The 16,628-nt window shown below is 37.6% G+C and overlaps 1 pseudogene; it reads left to right on the top strand.

Moving 5' to 3' along the window:
• Positions 1–474: 474 nt before the first annotated feature.
• On the top strand, positions 475–14,361 carry LOC122087004 (annotated as a pseudogene).
• The last annotated feature ends 2,267 nt before the right edge of the window (positions 14,362–16,628 follow it).

Below are 16,628 nucleotides of genomic sequence, written 5' to 3'. Positions count from 1 at the left end.
CAGACAGCAGTAGGTACGTCGGCGGAGCAGAAGAGATCCAACAACTTCACGAGACCTGAGAGTTGAAGAGGTTTGTCGAAGGTTTTCCGGCGGCGGAGACAGGTGTTTGCGACGAATGCAGAGGGCATCGGCCACCACCAACTTCCGTGCCACCGCCATCGGCAAGCCTACCTACTCTCTGGAAGAGAGAAACAAAATAGAAGAAGGGTTAAAACGTGTTTCAATGAGAAGGGTATAACGGTCATTTTATCTCTTGACTCAACAGTGACTGACGGTAGGGGGTCTGAGTCTAATTTGGTGAAAGAGAGGGGGTGTCCCTCTAATATTGGCATTCTCCAGGGGGTGGCATTGTAAATTACCCTTTATTTTAATATAAAGGGCTTCTACTCTGTCACTGCTTAAATCATTCAAGAGACTATAGATTTTCAAAATCAAACTTCCAAATGGGTTATCTTTAGGAGTGTAGAAAAATTGGGTATTTTTCGATCTCTGTGTCACTCAAACAGCAACAGTGATGGAGCAGGATAAGGAACTGAAGAAGCAGAAGCTGGTTTTTTCTGTTAATGGTGATAGGTTTGAGCTATCCAAGGTTGATCCTTCCACTACTTTACTTGAATTCTTACGTACTCAGACTCCTTATAAAGGAACTAAGCTTGGCTGTGGTGAAGGTAACTTCTTCCTCATCTGCTCTCCTTTCTCTCACCCCTCCCCCTCCCCTTTCTTCTTCTTTATTGCTTCTGTTCTTCCTAGTATGGAGTTTCTTTCTGTGGAGATAGATTCTCTTTTTATGCAGGCAAAGCTTCCTTCTCTATAGTTCTTTTAGCTCTTGCTTGCTACTACTAATAGGTCTGGTTAATGGTTATTAATTTCCTGTGTTTCTCTGTCTATAATTATTCACCAATTTTGTTCAGTCTTGAGGAAAATGATTCTTCTTTCTTCATTTGCTACTTGGTTTAGTGGGTTTTGGTTAATTCTGTTGCACCTTGGGACCCATATACAATCACAAGAAATTCATTAATATTTAAATAGATTTTCTTGTTGATTATCTTAAAGGTATAAATAATTTATAATTATTTTTTTTGGTATAAAATATTTTTAATATAATAAAAGTAAAATTTATCATTTCACATGTGTATCCCAAAAGTGAACAATATCATATTAATTTTGGATAATAATATATAGAGAAGGGATTCATGCATGGAACCAACGCTAATCTATGATTCAAAAAATAGAGAGTGATTTTATATTTCTATCCAATGGTTCGTGAGGGACCTTGCATCATGTACAATAGTGTACAAAACTTTTTACCATAACATGTTGATAATTTATTTTTAAATTATTTTTTATAACCTATTTAAACATTTGACTTAAAATATTTTTCGAAATAAGACAAAAGATAATTAAAAGATACCAAATGTCAAATTATTATTATTATTATTTTTTTTAGTAACAATCAAGTGTCGTTAAATTATCATAACTTGGTTCCTCTACTAATAGAGGAAGAGACAATTTTTTTTAAAAAACCCTAATAACCACACCCATCTTATCTTGCACCTACTATTCTAAAAAAAAAATAAAAAAAAAAAAAAAAAAAAAAAAAAAAAAAAATCCCCGAGAGAGTCCAAATAACTTACAAATTCACTCTTTCAATTTTTTATTTATTTCTCACAAAACACTAGAGAAAAAGAAGTATATAATATACACTACGATGGAGGAAGGGGTCTTCATATAATTCTATCAGTATCAGCAGACCAAGTCAAAGTTCTGAGAGGACTTTTAAGACTAATAAATTAATAATAGGGTAATTTACAGCACCACCCCTTGGAGAATGCCAATATTATAACAACATCCCCTCTCTTTCACCAAATTAAACTCAAACCCCCTGTCGTCAGTCGCCGTTAAGTGAGGAGTTGAAATGTCTATTATACCCTTTTGACTAAAACAACTTCTTCATCTTTAGACCTCCCGTGTTCACCTTCACCTTAGTGCCCTACTGTACCGCCAACGGTCTCCCTCCCTTCTTCAGATCGGACTTCAACAACGATGCTGACGAGGAGTCTAGATCTTCACCGGTGCTTGTCACCGTTGTCCTCAGAACGGTAGTGTTCTTGGTGTCGTGGGTATATGCCGGGAAAGTCTCGTTGCCGACGAAGATGCTGTTGGAGGTCATTCAGTAACACCTGAATGCTTTCCAAGGCTGTTGGTCCATCTGGGCCAAACTATTGTCGATCTCTTTTTTAGGACAGATAATGGAGGAGTTACTTGGATCGAGTTTTTGAGGGGTTATATTAGCTGCTGTGGAAGGAAGACTATATCGACATCTCTTAACAATTTATACCGGCTTTATGATGTGGGCAGTGCAAATGCTGAAAATCCTTCAAACTTGGAATTCGAATATGATGAAGCTGATAGTAAGATCTGGATTTTTAATGCCCACTGATGCTCTTGTGCTTCTGTGAGTGTGTTGGGTCATGTCACATAGCCTGAGCATTTTGGGAGTTTTCGAAGGGAAGACTAAATTAGATAATCTGGATATAAAGCAATTAGTTTTGTCAGCTGATTGAGGATAGCAATTACAAGAAAATATATGCAGGCAACACGGTGAAATTGTTCAAACAGGTTTCAGGGTAAGAAAAAGAGGACAGAATACTTGCTTGTTCTGATCGAATTTCTTGCGAATTCAAACTTATTGTTCGTCTTTTGAGGATCATTGATGTGGATGAACCTGGCCTCCTCGTCTGTAATCTCCTTCTGAGACGAGCTATACCCCTCAGATTCAGCACCCCTTGACCCATATCACACATGCTTGGATCTTGAACAACCATAGCTTCCCTCTTCGGCTGAGTTCCTACTGGAGTCTTTGGATAAGATAGACAGACTTCACCAAGTAGACGGGCAAGGGCTGTGTGGATCAACAACTAGGTTTTGCTGGTCCACTGCAGAAACCACTGCAGAAACCACAAATTGATGAAACGAAGGAAAATTAGTGTTGATGGTTAAGATAGGTTGGGGTTGGGGTTGGGGTTGGGGAGTTATTAGATGGGTATTTTAGGTACTTCATATTTAGTAAGGGTATTTTGGTATTTAAAAAAAAATATAATAGCTGACATCAACATATAAGGTATATTCTGTAACAGTGACTAACGGCAGGGAGTCTGAGTCTAATTTGGTGAAAGAAAGGGGGTGTTGCTATAATATTGGCATTCTCCAAGGGGTGGTGCTGTAAATTACCCTTAATAATAACATAACAAAGAGAATACGTGGCTGCTTGGGCGGCAATTAAAGCTAACCCAACTCTCAAGCCGCCACTTAAATATATTCTTATAAGGACTCACGAGAGAGATCGATAAAATCTATTGATTATTCTTAACCTCAATTTACTGATGCATTTTTGTTTCTTACGCCCCATTTATTTAATGGAATTCTTGGGAGTGGAATTTATATTGTGAAAAAGTGCAACCACTTTTCTGTTAATTTTTTTTTTTTTCTTTGAGCGGTGAAATTCATCATCCCATCTTAAGGTTCGCGAACCCTAGAGTTTTCGTCCTTTTTCTAAAATACCTTCATGATGCTTCACATGTGCATTTAAAACAACTATAATGTAGGAAAACTCGATATGTTTTGATATTGTTTGAACTTTGAGGAATCGTATCATATCGGTAAAAATTGGTTGGATCTGATCAGTGTTAGCATTGATTGATATCAACGACAAAACAACAATATTCAATATCTTATTCCAACTTAATGGGTTGACTATATAGATGTTTAAATCAAGAATGAGCGCAAGGATCTATGCAAAAAGATTGGTTGGCTATAACTGATTATAATAAGTGTCGACTATCAACTTGACGCACCATGACTTTAAAAAATCTTATCAGATCAAGATCAGGATTGGTATCAAATGAAATTGGTCCTTAATACTAATCCACCGGTAAGGTATAAAGGTAAAATGGTCCAAAATACCTTCCTTGTTAGACAGTGGTAAATCCAATCCGATCCCAACCAATACCAATTCAATCCATATCAACATCAGTTGAAACGTGAAACCGATCCATTGAGTCGATGGATCGGTATAGACGAAGGGTAAAACAATAAAAACACTTTACCCATTTTTTAGTTTCTGATTTATAAAACTATCCATTCAATGTTTCACTTAACAAAAATACTCAAAATCAAGTTTGGATTTACAAAAATACCCATCCAAAGGTTCAGACAACAAAAATGCTTGGTTATATGTGGAAGATGAAGTAAAATCAATGTTTTAGGTAATTTTGTAATTCTAAACTTGATTTTACGTATTTTTGTTTAAAAAAAAAAACGTTGAAGAGGTAAACCTAGTTTTTGATATTTTTATACTATACCTTTGAGTGGGTAGTTTTATAGGAAAAGGACAAAAAAATGCTAAGATGGGTAATTATGTAATTTTGTTAAATTAAAACCATGGATATTTCCGAGTCAATACAGACATTCACCGATCCTGACCGTTCCGATTCCGTGTTCTTGAACCATGCACTTTCGTGCACGGGCGTGATATGGAAAACAAAAATTTCGTGAATCACACGATCTTGAAGAACTCTAGATCCAAAACCGGAAGAACCCTATTCTTTGTTACGGTGTGCCGATCAGAAGAAAACACCTCAAAAAAAGGGGGTTAATCGAAACCCTAGAATCGGTCATTCTGATCTGAAAATCCACCAAATGACCGATTCAGGGGAATCTTGGAAGGAATACTCTGATTCAAAGCGGAAGAAATCTGGACCAAGGTGAATCAGCCGATTCTCAATTCGATTAACCGATTTTCGAAACCCTGCTTCATTCTCTTGGAACCAGCTTCTGTTGCATTTGTTTTAAGTAAGCAAAAATAGTTGCAGTATTTGCTTCTTGGAGACTAGTCCCATCATTTTGAATCTAAATTTCTACTATCGCTCGTTGTTTGCAGGTGGTTGTGGTGCCTGTGTTGTTCTTCTCTCGAAGTACGATCCTGTGCTTGAACAGGTTGAAGAATTCACTGTGAGTTCATGTCTGACCCTTATTTGCAGTTTAAATGGATGTTCAATTACAACTACAGAAGGCCTTGGAAACAGCAAATCTGGGTTCCACCCAATCCACCAAAGGTTTGCTGGTTTTCATGCTTCTCAGTGTGGTTATTGCACTCCCGGCATGTGTATGTCCTTCTTCTCAGCTCTCCTTAATTCTGAGAAAAGCCAGAGACCGGATCCTCCTCCTGGGTTCTCCAAGCTCACAGTGGCAGAAGCTGAGAAGGCTATTGCAAGTAATCTCTGTCGATGCACTGGCTACCGACCTGTAAAAGCTTTGCATCTGACGTTGATTTGGAGGATCTGGGTTTAAATTGTTTCTGGAAAAATGGGGAAAGTAAGGATGTGAAAGTGAGTAAATTGCCATTTTATAACCAAAAAAGTGAGATCTCTACCTTCCCCGAATTCTTGAAAGAAGAAATGAAGCCCAAAACCCTTTTGGATTCTGAAGAGTGCTCGTGGTACAATCCTGTCAGTATTGAGGAGCTTCAGAGCCTATTGGAATCCAAATTGACCGAGAATGGAGCACGGGTGAAGCTAGTTGTTGGTAACACGGGTACAGGCTATTACAAGGAACTAGAACACTTCAACACGTACATTAATCTTAAACATATTCCTGACCTCTCTATGATTAGAAGGGATAGCTCTGGGATTGAAATTGGAGCAACTGTGACAATCTCTAAGGCAATCCAGGCTTTGAGAGAAGATGGAGAGTGTGGATTTCACTCCACCATCTTTTTCAAAAAAATTGCTGACCACATGGATAAGGTTGCATCGGTGTTCATCCGGAACACTGCGAGTTTGGGGGGAAATTTAGTCATGGCCCAAAGGAATCACTTTCCCTCAGATATTGCCACAATACTTCTTGCTGCAGATTCACTTGTAGATATACAGAAAGGTTGCAGAAGACAAAAACTTACATTAGAGGAATTCTTGGAGATGCCACCATGTGATTCTGAAACCATACTTCTAAGTGTTACAATCCCAAGTTGGGAACCGGTAGAGAACAGTTCATCAGAAACTAAAACTCAATTGCTGTTTGAAACCTATCGTGCTGCTCCACGACCACTTGGGAATGCATTGCCATATCTCAATGCAGCTTTCTTGGCTCAGATTTCTTCCTGTATATCTTCGGATGGTGTTGTTCTCGAAAGCGTTCAGTTGTCTTTTGGTGCATATGGGACTAAACATGCAATAAGGGTGAGGAAGGTTGAGGAGTTCTTAGCTGGGAAGTTTCTTAACGTGGGTCTTCTATTTGAGGCTATCAAATTACTCAGAGAAATTGTGGTTCCTGACAAGGGCATTTCACATCCTCCTTATAGATCAAGCTTGGTGGCTAGTTTTCTTTTTGATTTTCTGCATCCTCTGGTCGAAGCTAGAACTGGGATTTTCAGTGATGGCTTGAATGGATACATAAATAGTTTTCCTATTAAGGCCTCCAGGCCAGTGAATGAATTTGACCAATTTGATCAGACAAAGAGGCTAGGCATTCTCTCACCTGCAAAGCAGCTGGTGAAAGTTAACAGGGAGTTTCATCCAGTTGGTGAACCAATTAAAAAAACTGGAGCTGAGATCCAAGCATCTGGTTAGTGTACTAAACTGTTTTTTTTTTTTTTTTCATTCATCATGAAAATGGCCTTTTCCTTTTCCCATTCTTTAATCTTAATAACCTTTTCCTTTTCCGAATCTTTATTCTCTTCCTCGGTTGATTTTTGTGTTTACTGGTCATGTTTCTAAGTTTTCCACCCTTGCTGATATTTGTTAACCCGCATTGATTGTGAGTGAGAAATTCCTTTCCTAGTATACTTTTGGGCACTACAATTACCTATTCCTTGTCCCGAGAAGCCATAAATTCTTCGAAACACCTCCTTGTCGGGATATTCTTTTTACTCTTTATTTTATTTTTTAGTGGTAATGATGTCATCATCTCTACTGTTTCTGAATTGTCTGGGACCTTTTAACTGTGCTGCACAATGAAACATCGGATTCACATCCATTCCCTCCCACCACCCCACCTCCCAAAAAAAAAAAAAAATCATATTCACAGATTTTGTTCTTGTTTTATACCTTTTGCGTTCTTGATATTTTACAAGTTTCAATTCATGTTAATTAGCAACCTAGAGCTAAATTTTGTATTCTTTTTTGATGATTCTGTTCTTTTGTTTTTAAACTTGTTATTAATTGGCTTATTTATTGTATTTTCCAAGGTAAGGAAAGTTATTTATGGTGTTGGTAACTTTTGAATCTCACCATCAAATCATATAGGTGAGGCTGTTTATGTGGATGACATACCCTCTCCAAAGGATTGCCTTCATGGAGCATTCATTTATAGTACGAAACCTTTGGCCCATGTAAAAGGTATAAAATTCAAGTCTACAGTGCTACCACGTGGAGTTTTGGGAGTTATTTCTGTTAAAGACATCCCAGCAGGAGGGAAGAACATAGGAATTACTTCCTCTCTTGGTTATGAACCACTATTTGCTGATGGTCTTACTGAGTTTGCAGGGCAGGCACTTGCACTCGTGGTAATTATCATCTGGATTTTATTTTTGCTGGTTTCTGAATGTGTTTTGCCTCACAGCTAAAATATAGTGTTTTCTTTCACCTGCTTGTTTTCTACTAATGTAATCACTGGAATGCTGGTGTAGGTTGCAGATACACAGAAGCATGCAGACATGGCAGCCAGTGCTGCAGTGGTTGATTATGACGTGGAAGGTCTAGAATCACCTATATTAACGGTGGAAGAGGCAGTTGAGAAATCTAGCCTTTTCACTGTCCCTCCATTGTTTAACCCAAAACAAGTTGGTGATTTCTCAAAAGGGATGGCTGATGCTGAGCACAAGATTCTCTCAGAGGAGGTTCGTCCTTTAGACAGATTTTTCTCTTTTCTAGCTAGCTTCTCTTTTGGAGTAATTAGGATTGATCTTCTCCCTGAAAGAGAGGGAGAGAGAAAGAGAGAGAGAGAGAGAGACCAGTCTGCTCGTTAGTCAATTTAAAATAACATGATATAAATATATGAGAAGTAAAAATAAACAAGTAAATAAATATTAAATGGAAATATAAAGCTTTATAAAAAAAATTCAAAAACTAATGAATCACTAGCTCCACTAATTTCAGTGTACTTTGAGTCAAAATAGAATGTGGTGTGGCCTAGTTATGGTTGGATCCGACAGCAGAACCAACCACTAACAGATGGATCTTCTGACCCCTGATTTACTCACCAAATTTTGAGACTGGTGTGTACTAATAAGGGGTTCTATGGTAATTTGAGTCATGAATGAGATATGAAACAAAACCAACAAAACCAACAAATCCAGATGAATCTTCTAAACCTTAACTCACCAAGATCTGAAATTTAGTGTTGTACTGATACGAGGTTCTATGAAAATATGCAGATGAAGCTTGAGTCACAGTACTATTTCTACATGGAGACGCAAACTACTTTTGCTGTGCCGGATGAAGACAATTGTATGGTGGTTTACAGTTCAAGTCAGTGCGCTGAGGATACCCAGATTCTGATTGCAAGCTGCCTTGGTGTGCCTGAACATAATGTTCGTGTGATTACAAGAAGGGTTGGAGGAGGGTTTGGTGGAAAGGGCTATAGGGCTATGCCAGTGAGTGTCCATTTGCTTAATGTTTCCAAATTTAACCTCATGAAGGCTTCACATATTTCATTAGAAAATATATTACAGGAATTCTCTCAAAAGCAAATTGAATTTGTGTAGAAATAAAAATAACTGAAATTGTTATACAATAGAAAAAAATTGTAACTTCCAAGTTTTCTGTATGCCAACCCCCCCCACCCCACCCCACAAAAAAAAAGAAAAAAAAAAGGTGGTTGTGTCTTGATCAATCATGCAATAACCAGCCATGGAGCCCACCCTCCCCCTCATATGCCTGGATTCTTTTCCTCAACCTCATATGCTAAAATATACTTGCTTGTCATGTAAACTAGAAAACATAGACAATGGATATGAGATACAGAATAAATTTTATAACTAGAAGTTGATTTCCTGCAGAATGTTTCTGTTGAAACAAATGGAGCTCTTGAGGTGATGTCCTGTCATCCTTTTCAATTGAGCTGAACTTGCATAAATCGAGGAAGTAATCACCATATTTGAACGATTATGGATAAACATTATGATGTATAACCAAAATGAAGAAACTATTTTAATACATGCATTGTCTTGATTTACAGAAAGTACTAAAATTCTGTAGTTTATGCTTCATGTCCCTAGGAAAGTAAGTGGTCATATAACTGAGACGTGGGTGATAACCGTTGAATGATAATGGTACTCCAGGTATCCAAATGCCATGTTTTCCAAAATCTTTTTGTTAATCTTGGTTGTGGTGTCCATGGATTTCCTCTTTGCCAAATGTTACTATGGTTTTAGAATATTAATTTCGATTGAATTGGAAAATCTCAAATATATAGTTAGAAGTTGTAACGACTTGATTATCAATTTATATAAGATTTTGGTTACTCCAGGTGTTAATTTCTTGATGTCTTTTATCCTCTATTCTTCTTCCCTATACCCCCCTCCCCTTCTTTCAAAATCCTAAAAAATAAAAAATAAAAAATTTATTTTTTGTTTAATGTATTTTACATAATGAACATCCCTTGCAGGTTGCTGCAGCATGTGCAGTTGCAGCACACAAGTTATGCCGTCCTGTCCGAATTTACCTCAATCGTAGGACTGATATGATAATGACAGGAGGACGACATCCTATGAAAATTAACTACAGTGCGGGATTCAAATCAAATGGGAAGATCACAGCCCTACATGTTGACATATTACTCAATGCAGGTATATCTGAAGATTGTAGTACAATCATCCCATACACCATCGTAGGTGCATTGAAGAAGTATGACTGGGGAGCTCTTTCCTTGGACATAAAGGTGTGCAAGACAAATCATACTAGTAAGTCAGCCATGAGAGCCCCAGGAGATGTTCAGGGATCATATATTGCTGAGGCTGTGATTGAGCATGTAGCATCTTATCTTTCCATGGAGGTCAATTCTGTCAGGAACATTAATCTCCACTCATTTGAGAGCCTTGAGCTATTTTATGAAAAAAGTGCAGGAGAATCTTTTGAGTATACTTTGCCTTCACTCTTTGATAAACTGGCTGTATCTTCAAGTTTTCAACAAAGGATTGCAGAGATACATCACTTCAATAGCTGCAATATGTGGCGTAAAAGGGGTATTTCCCGGGTACCTGCTGTGTATGAAGTGGGAGTGAGAACGACAGCAGGGAGAGTGAGCATCCTTAATGATGGGTCTGTTGTGGTTGAAGTTGGAGGGATTGAAATTGGGCAGGGGCTCTGGACCAAGGTGAAGCAAATGGTGGCATTTGGTCTCAGTCCAGTACTATCCAATGGAAGTGAAGACCTTTTGGAGAAAATACGGGTCATCCAGGCAGATAGTTTGAGCTTAGTGCAAGGTGGAATTACTGGTGGAAGCACCACATCAGAGTCAAGCTGCGCTGCAGTTCGTGAGTGCTGCGATATGTTGGTTGAACGATTAACTCCTGTCAAGGAAAGGTTGCAGAAACAAATGGATATAGTTTCGTGGGATATGTTAATTCTCCAGGTGACTTTTTGACTTTGAATTCGTGTATAACATATGACTTGTTTTGTCATGAGGCTCCCAGTAAGGGCCTCTTACTGGGCTCGACCGGCCAAACCCAACCCAAGACCAGATGAAAGATAAGCAGGTACACACAATGACCATAACCTGGTGCAACTACCGCCTTCACAGACTACTTGGAGGGTGGACTGGAACCAGTCCTGACCTTTGATTACTGGTACATATAGGCATAGTATAGTATATAACATGTGTCATATGACTTTGTTATATGTAATACAAAAAATACTATGGTATTGATTATATTATCTAACACTTATCTATTGTTTACTGAACCTTATTATCTTCTACACTAGAAAAAGATAGAGGGAACAAGGGAAAGTTCACTTCTGAATGGCGCCTGTGAGTTTGGGCCTGTTCCAGACTTGCCCTTGCCTGAGCTTATTGCACTGGGAGTGAGGATATAGGTTTATCTGAGGTTGGCCATAGGCCTGACCAACCCAGACATAGTTTGAGTGGGCTTGCAGAGAGCTGATGTTGGTGGTCTAGAATATAGATGCCTTTTGTGTGATGCAGTGAGGGCAGCTCCATGGCCTGGAATTGGGAAGAGGGGAAGAGAGGGGGTGGGAGTGGGGGTGGGGGTGGGGGTGGGAGGGTTAGTCCCACATAGGTCAGGTAGTATGCAGCTGTTGACTTATAACCCTGGGAAGGGCCTCCCTGCCCTGAAGCTCGGGCTTTGGGGTTGGATGCTGTATTATTCAGCACATTCTCAAATTGTCTGCTATAAGAATACATTTGTGATGGGCGGTTTCCTCCAACTTGGTGCTTTCCTCTATGTAGATTTTCCTGTCTGATCTGCAGACTTGATGGTTTAGTTCTTTTTATCAGATTTTAACCTGGAAGATCTACCCGATTGGACTACATCAGTAAATTCGTGTATGGTATTATACATAAAATGCAGATGTGCCTTTTTGGGGGGAAAATCATCTAGATTTTAATTGCTTTAAATTTGGCCCTAAATGGTCTGTCTTAACCATTTCAATATTGAGCTGATCTTTGCCAAAGATCATTTACTATGTCCTTACTCGAAACACTTGTCCACCCCTAGCCACAAGGAAAGCCAATAAAATGTTTACTGTCCAAAATGGTCAACGCCTGTTTAGCTATAAACAGAACACTTGGTTAAACTAATAGGATCATTTGAATTCTGATTCCTGAAAAGAAATGATGTGTCTTAGAAAGTATGAAGGATGATTAATTTAATGGACACTCTAGTAATTTGTTATAAGACATGGAACATTATCATTGTCCCTTACCTCTCCCGTCTCTTCTAATTGTTCACTTAGAGAAAGACAGCATTTCATAAACCTCAAATGGTTGAACATCATTTCCTGAAAGAATATTTCTGGTGGAGTTCATCTAAAGCAGGAAATAAAACAGATGTCATATATTTTAGGAGTTTTTAGAAAGCTTTGAGAAAATGATTCTTGGAGCCCTGCTAGATATTTGGGAAAGAAGATGATACAAATTTAGTACAATCTTGTGAAGTGACAACCATACAGAGTTCAGAGCTTGCCATTGAAGGGATAGAAGTAGTTGGATGAGATTTAGGGCACATAAGATATGTGTTGATTTAAGCGATAAGCTTACTGAAAAATAGAAATGGTTAAAAACATCCATCACTGAAACATTTTACTTTTAGAAGGCTATGAAGTAGAGAAAATATCTCTTTAACACACCCCTTACCTTGCAGGCACATCAACAATCTGTTAATTTGTCAGCAAGCACTTTATATGTTCCTGATCTTACTTCCAACCGATATCTAAACTATGGCGCTGCAGTCAGTGAGGTGAGTTAGTGGATGCTTCCTAATCTCTATGGTTATCTTACCTGGTTGTGTCTTTATTAAATAAAATCACTGTTTCCATCATTAAGTTACATGCTGATATATTTATCTCATGATGTAGTTCCATGTGTAACGTGCTAGAACAATGCTAGCAGGATGCACCTATAGGCCATGCATTGCAGTGATCTTACTTTAATATTGGAACCTCCCCTGTATTGGAAGTGAAGACAACTACAAAGTCTGGATAGCACATCCTAAATTACCAATTCTGACTGTAACCATACTAAAATGTCACATAGTTGGAGGAGCTGGGTGCTTATACTGTGGCTTTGGTGCATTGCAGGTGGAGATTGATCTTCTTACAGGAGCAACCACTATTTTGCAAACAGATATCATTTATGATTGTGGACAGAGCCTTAATCCAGCTGTGGATTTGGGACAGGTTGGCTAGAACAGAAATCCTATTTGTAGCTCTAATTCCATTTTAAGTCCTTATGCTCTTCCTCCCCCCCTGGCGAAAACCTTTTTCTAGGTTTCTTATGTCAAGATTTGCATTTGTGTTCATTTAATATATCTGTTACTATAGCATACAAATCTGTATTAATAGCAATCTAAGTTCTCTCAGTTGGAGACTACAGAGAAACAAGCTCCAGTGCTGACATTGACAGCTGACACATGTGGTAGATGTGCTGGGACTCAGACTCAGCATTCTATCTTCATGACTTAAGACATGCATTTTCCCTCATTCATTTAGGTGGCATGAACAATTCTGATGTGGAGTCAAATGTTTGTAGGAATGGTTGGGATCATAGGACTATAAGGACATGCTTCAATGTTTGTCTCAAAAACACCATGACAATAATGTTATTAGACACCTCACATTAAATTACCTTTGCAGATTGAAGGTGCTTTTGTTCAAGGAATAGGATTTTTCATGCTTGAAGAGAGCCTTACGAATTCAGATGGATTGGTGGTGTCAGAAGGCACATGGACTTACAAGATTCCAACCATTGACACAATCCCCAAACGGCTCAATGTTGAGATACTGAACAGTGAACATCATGAAAAGCGTGTTCTTTCCTCCAAAGGTAGCATCTCTAATCTCCACTTCAGTTTTTGTAGTAAAGACAAGGTAACTGTTTCTAGTTATGGTCTATTAATGATCTGGAATTCGGTGGTACATTGCCATGGCCAATACTTTGACCTCCCTTCATTGGATCCCACCTGATTACCTTAGGCCATAGAGCAGTTGGCCGGATTGGGTGGGTAAAATCATCTCACACCGATCTCATTTCAGACATTTGATTATTAGCAAGTTCGATTTTATCAGAACATAGTCTTTGTATGCAATAAAAGTATCATTGGCACAGTGGCACTGCTAGCTAATTTTAGTATATAGTCTCGAATCAATTTGCCTCTAGTATGAACAACATTGCACAGGGTCGGCCAATGAAATGGTTAACAGAAGTAGTTCAGTAATACCTAGTAACTGTTGTTTGGTTATGCTTTGTGGGGTGAATTCACTTCGCGTGCAGCTTCTGGGGAGCCACCATTGCTTCTGGCAGTCTCAGTTCACTGTGCAATAAGAGCAGCCATCATAGAAGCGAGGAAGCAGCTTCTTTCTTGGAAGGGATCAGATGGGTCTTGTTCATCATTCCAATTGAAGGTCCCTGCAACTATGCCTGTTATCAAGGAGCTCTGTGGGCTTGACAATGTGGAGAGTTACTTGCAAAGCTTACTTTCTCATCAATAGAACTTCTATTTTTCCTTTTTTCCAACCTTTTTTTTTATCTATGGTACTCAGTGTATTTGGAGACCAAAAGACCTAGCTGAATAATGCGCATAAAGAATGTCATTGGGAGATAATTAACATTTAAACTTTTTTTTTTTAACTAGAACATCTCAATTCTTCTGTCCCCAAGGATTTAGTTCTCGGGTATTGGATCAGTATCAGCATATCGATACGATACTGATACCAATAGATGTGTCATTCAAGACTTCAATTGAAACCCAAAAGCAAATTCCTTTCTAGTTTTGTTGACTCTGCTTATACCATTGAGGCATTGAGACTTCACATTTGAAAGAAGTCACTATTAGCAATCTTCGCATTAGAGGTGAATGTTTCTGTATTTGTGGATAGTACATTTCCAGAATGGTTTTAGAATAAGGTTGGTATCAATACAAATTGGAAGCGGATCTACCGGTTCAATCTCTTGAACCATCATGTGGACCTTTATAATAAAGGTAAAATGGTTTTTTCTGATTAAAAAATTAACTCCTTTCTCACGGTACTAAATTGGGTGAGTTTAGTTATATTAAATGAAATACGAGAAGGATGGATGTAATGATCAATCCTCCCACGCTTCATCAAAAATGGAAATTACACCTTTTTTGATGTTTCTGCGTGTGCTCTTATTGATCTTAACATTGGGTGTAGGATGATGTTGCCTTTCAATGAATCATTGAATTGTGGAGGGAGCATGGCCCTGCACCCAAACACATGTGAGATAAAATAATTGGCTTGCCCTCATAAAATGGAGGATGATATATTTGTAGATGCTTTTTCATGTATTTTCATTGGTCATCACACACGTGTAGGATTCACACTCTCCCCACAAAAAACACTTCCCCAAGAAAGAAATCACTTTTATTATATCCCATTGAATTAGAAATCAACCTTCATGAATAGTATTGAATCAAAACATAAAACTGTTTGTTCATAGTTTCTTAGAACCAGATACACCTAAACCGGCCTTTTGTCTTATTTGAGCACCTTCCTCTTAAAAAACCTAAAATCAAATTGCTACGGTTTGTTTTTATAGATCCCTTTGACAAAAATTAATTAATAATAAATGCACAGGATACACTTTCCAATATTTATCCTCATTGTTTAAAAGTTAACATCAAAGGATTAGATTCAAACTCTTAATTGTGGTATTAAGAAATTGCAACACTCACAATTATGTCAAGGAAGACGACACTACTTAATTGTAATTTTTATTTATTTTTAAAGGTAGGCCCCAAACAGAGTTAAACTCATAACCTCTTAACTATGTGATGTGTCGGTCCTCACCAACTAAGGTATCCCCTTAAGTAAGATCTTGGGTGGTTGTGATCTTTTACATTTCTTTAAGTATTTGAGCTTAAAATGAAAGGATATTCTATATGCAATCATGCAAAATTTATACTAACCCCTTGATTTGGTATGATGTTAATTTCAATTCGGGATTGATTTTATGAAATAATCAGCAAATAAATTTTTTGTCAAGAAGTTGAAATTGTTTCTCATTTTGAAATATTTCAAGAATAAGAAATTTATTTGGTAGTTCAATTTCTAAGAATAAATTCTCTATCTTTCTTTCTAGAGTGATTTTCATTTCATTTCTAATCATGTTAAATGATACATTTAACGCTATTTTTAACTTTTTCTTCTTTTGGTGAAAGCCTCTATTATTAACATAAGCTCATTAAAGTGGAACGCGTAATAGACTTGAAATGGATTTCAATTCCAATATTCATTTCATCAACTACTTCATTAATTTAGATGATTGATTTTAATATCTCAAAGATTAGGTGAAAAATCATATCGAACGCAATAATTTCTATTTATGATCCAATGTAATTGAAATGTAAATCATACTAACACTAACATCATACATGAATTTCCATACTACACTTTTGTTTGTTTTTGTTGATAAGAGAAGCTTGGACCCTCACTGATGTGGGTGTTATATAATATAGGGAACACAATAAACTCTTTAACGACATGATTAAAAATAAAAATAAAAATAAGGATATGCCTTATTTACTTGGGAGGTGGAAGTAAGATGGTAAATGGAGAAGCACTTAAAAGTCAAAAGGTTTCCCTTAAATTTTTTTTTAAGATATTCATTTTTTATGTCCTACCCAATAACATATTTGTTGGATTTCTTTCTTTTGACATTTGAAAATGAAAGAAAACCCCCACCCCTTGCCATCTTTTTCTTTTGCATTTAAGTTTTCAATTAAATAGTCTATCTATACATCTAATTACGGTCTAATTACGGTCTTACTTGGGTTTGGGTTTTTATTGTCTTAACTAATTTACACCTCGGGTCAACTTGAGGAATTTCTTTTGTTGGGGTTGTCTTTTCACGGACCAGGATCCTCTTCCACAGAA

Source organism: Macadamia integrifolia, chromosome 8, assembly GCF_013358625.1.
Source record: "Macadamia integrifolia cultivar HAES 741 chromosome 8, SCU_Mint_v3, whole genome shotgun sequence".
NCBI classification, from domain to species: Eukaryota; Viridiplantae; Streptophyta; class Magnoliopsida; order Proteales; family Proteaceae; genus Macadamia; species Macadamia integrifolia.
This window is presented reverse-complemented; position numbering and strand designations above follow the sequence as displayed.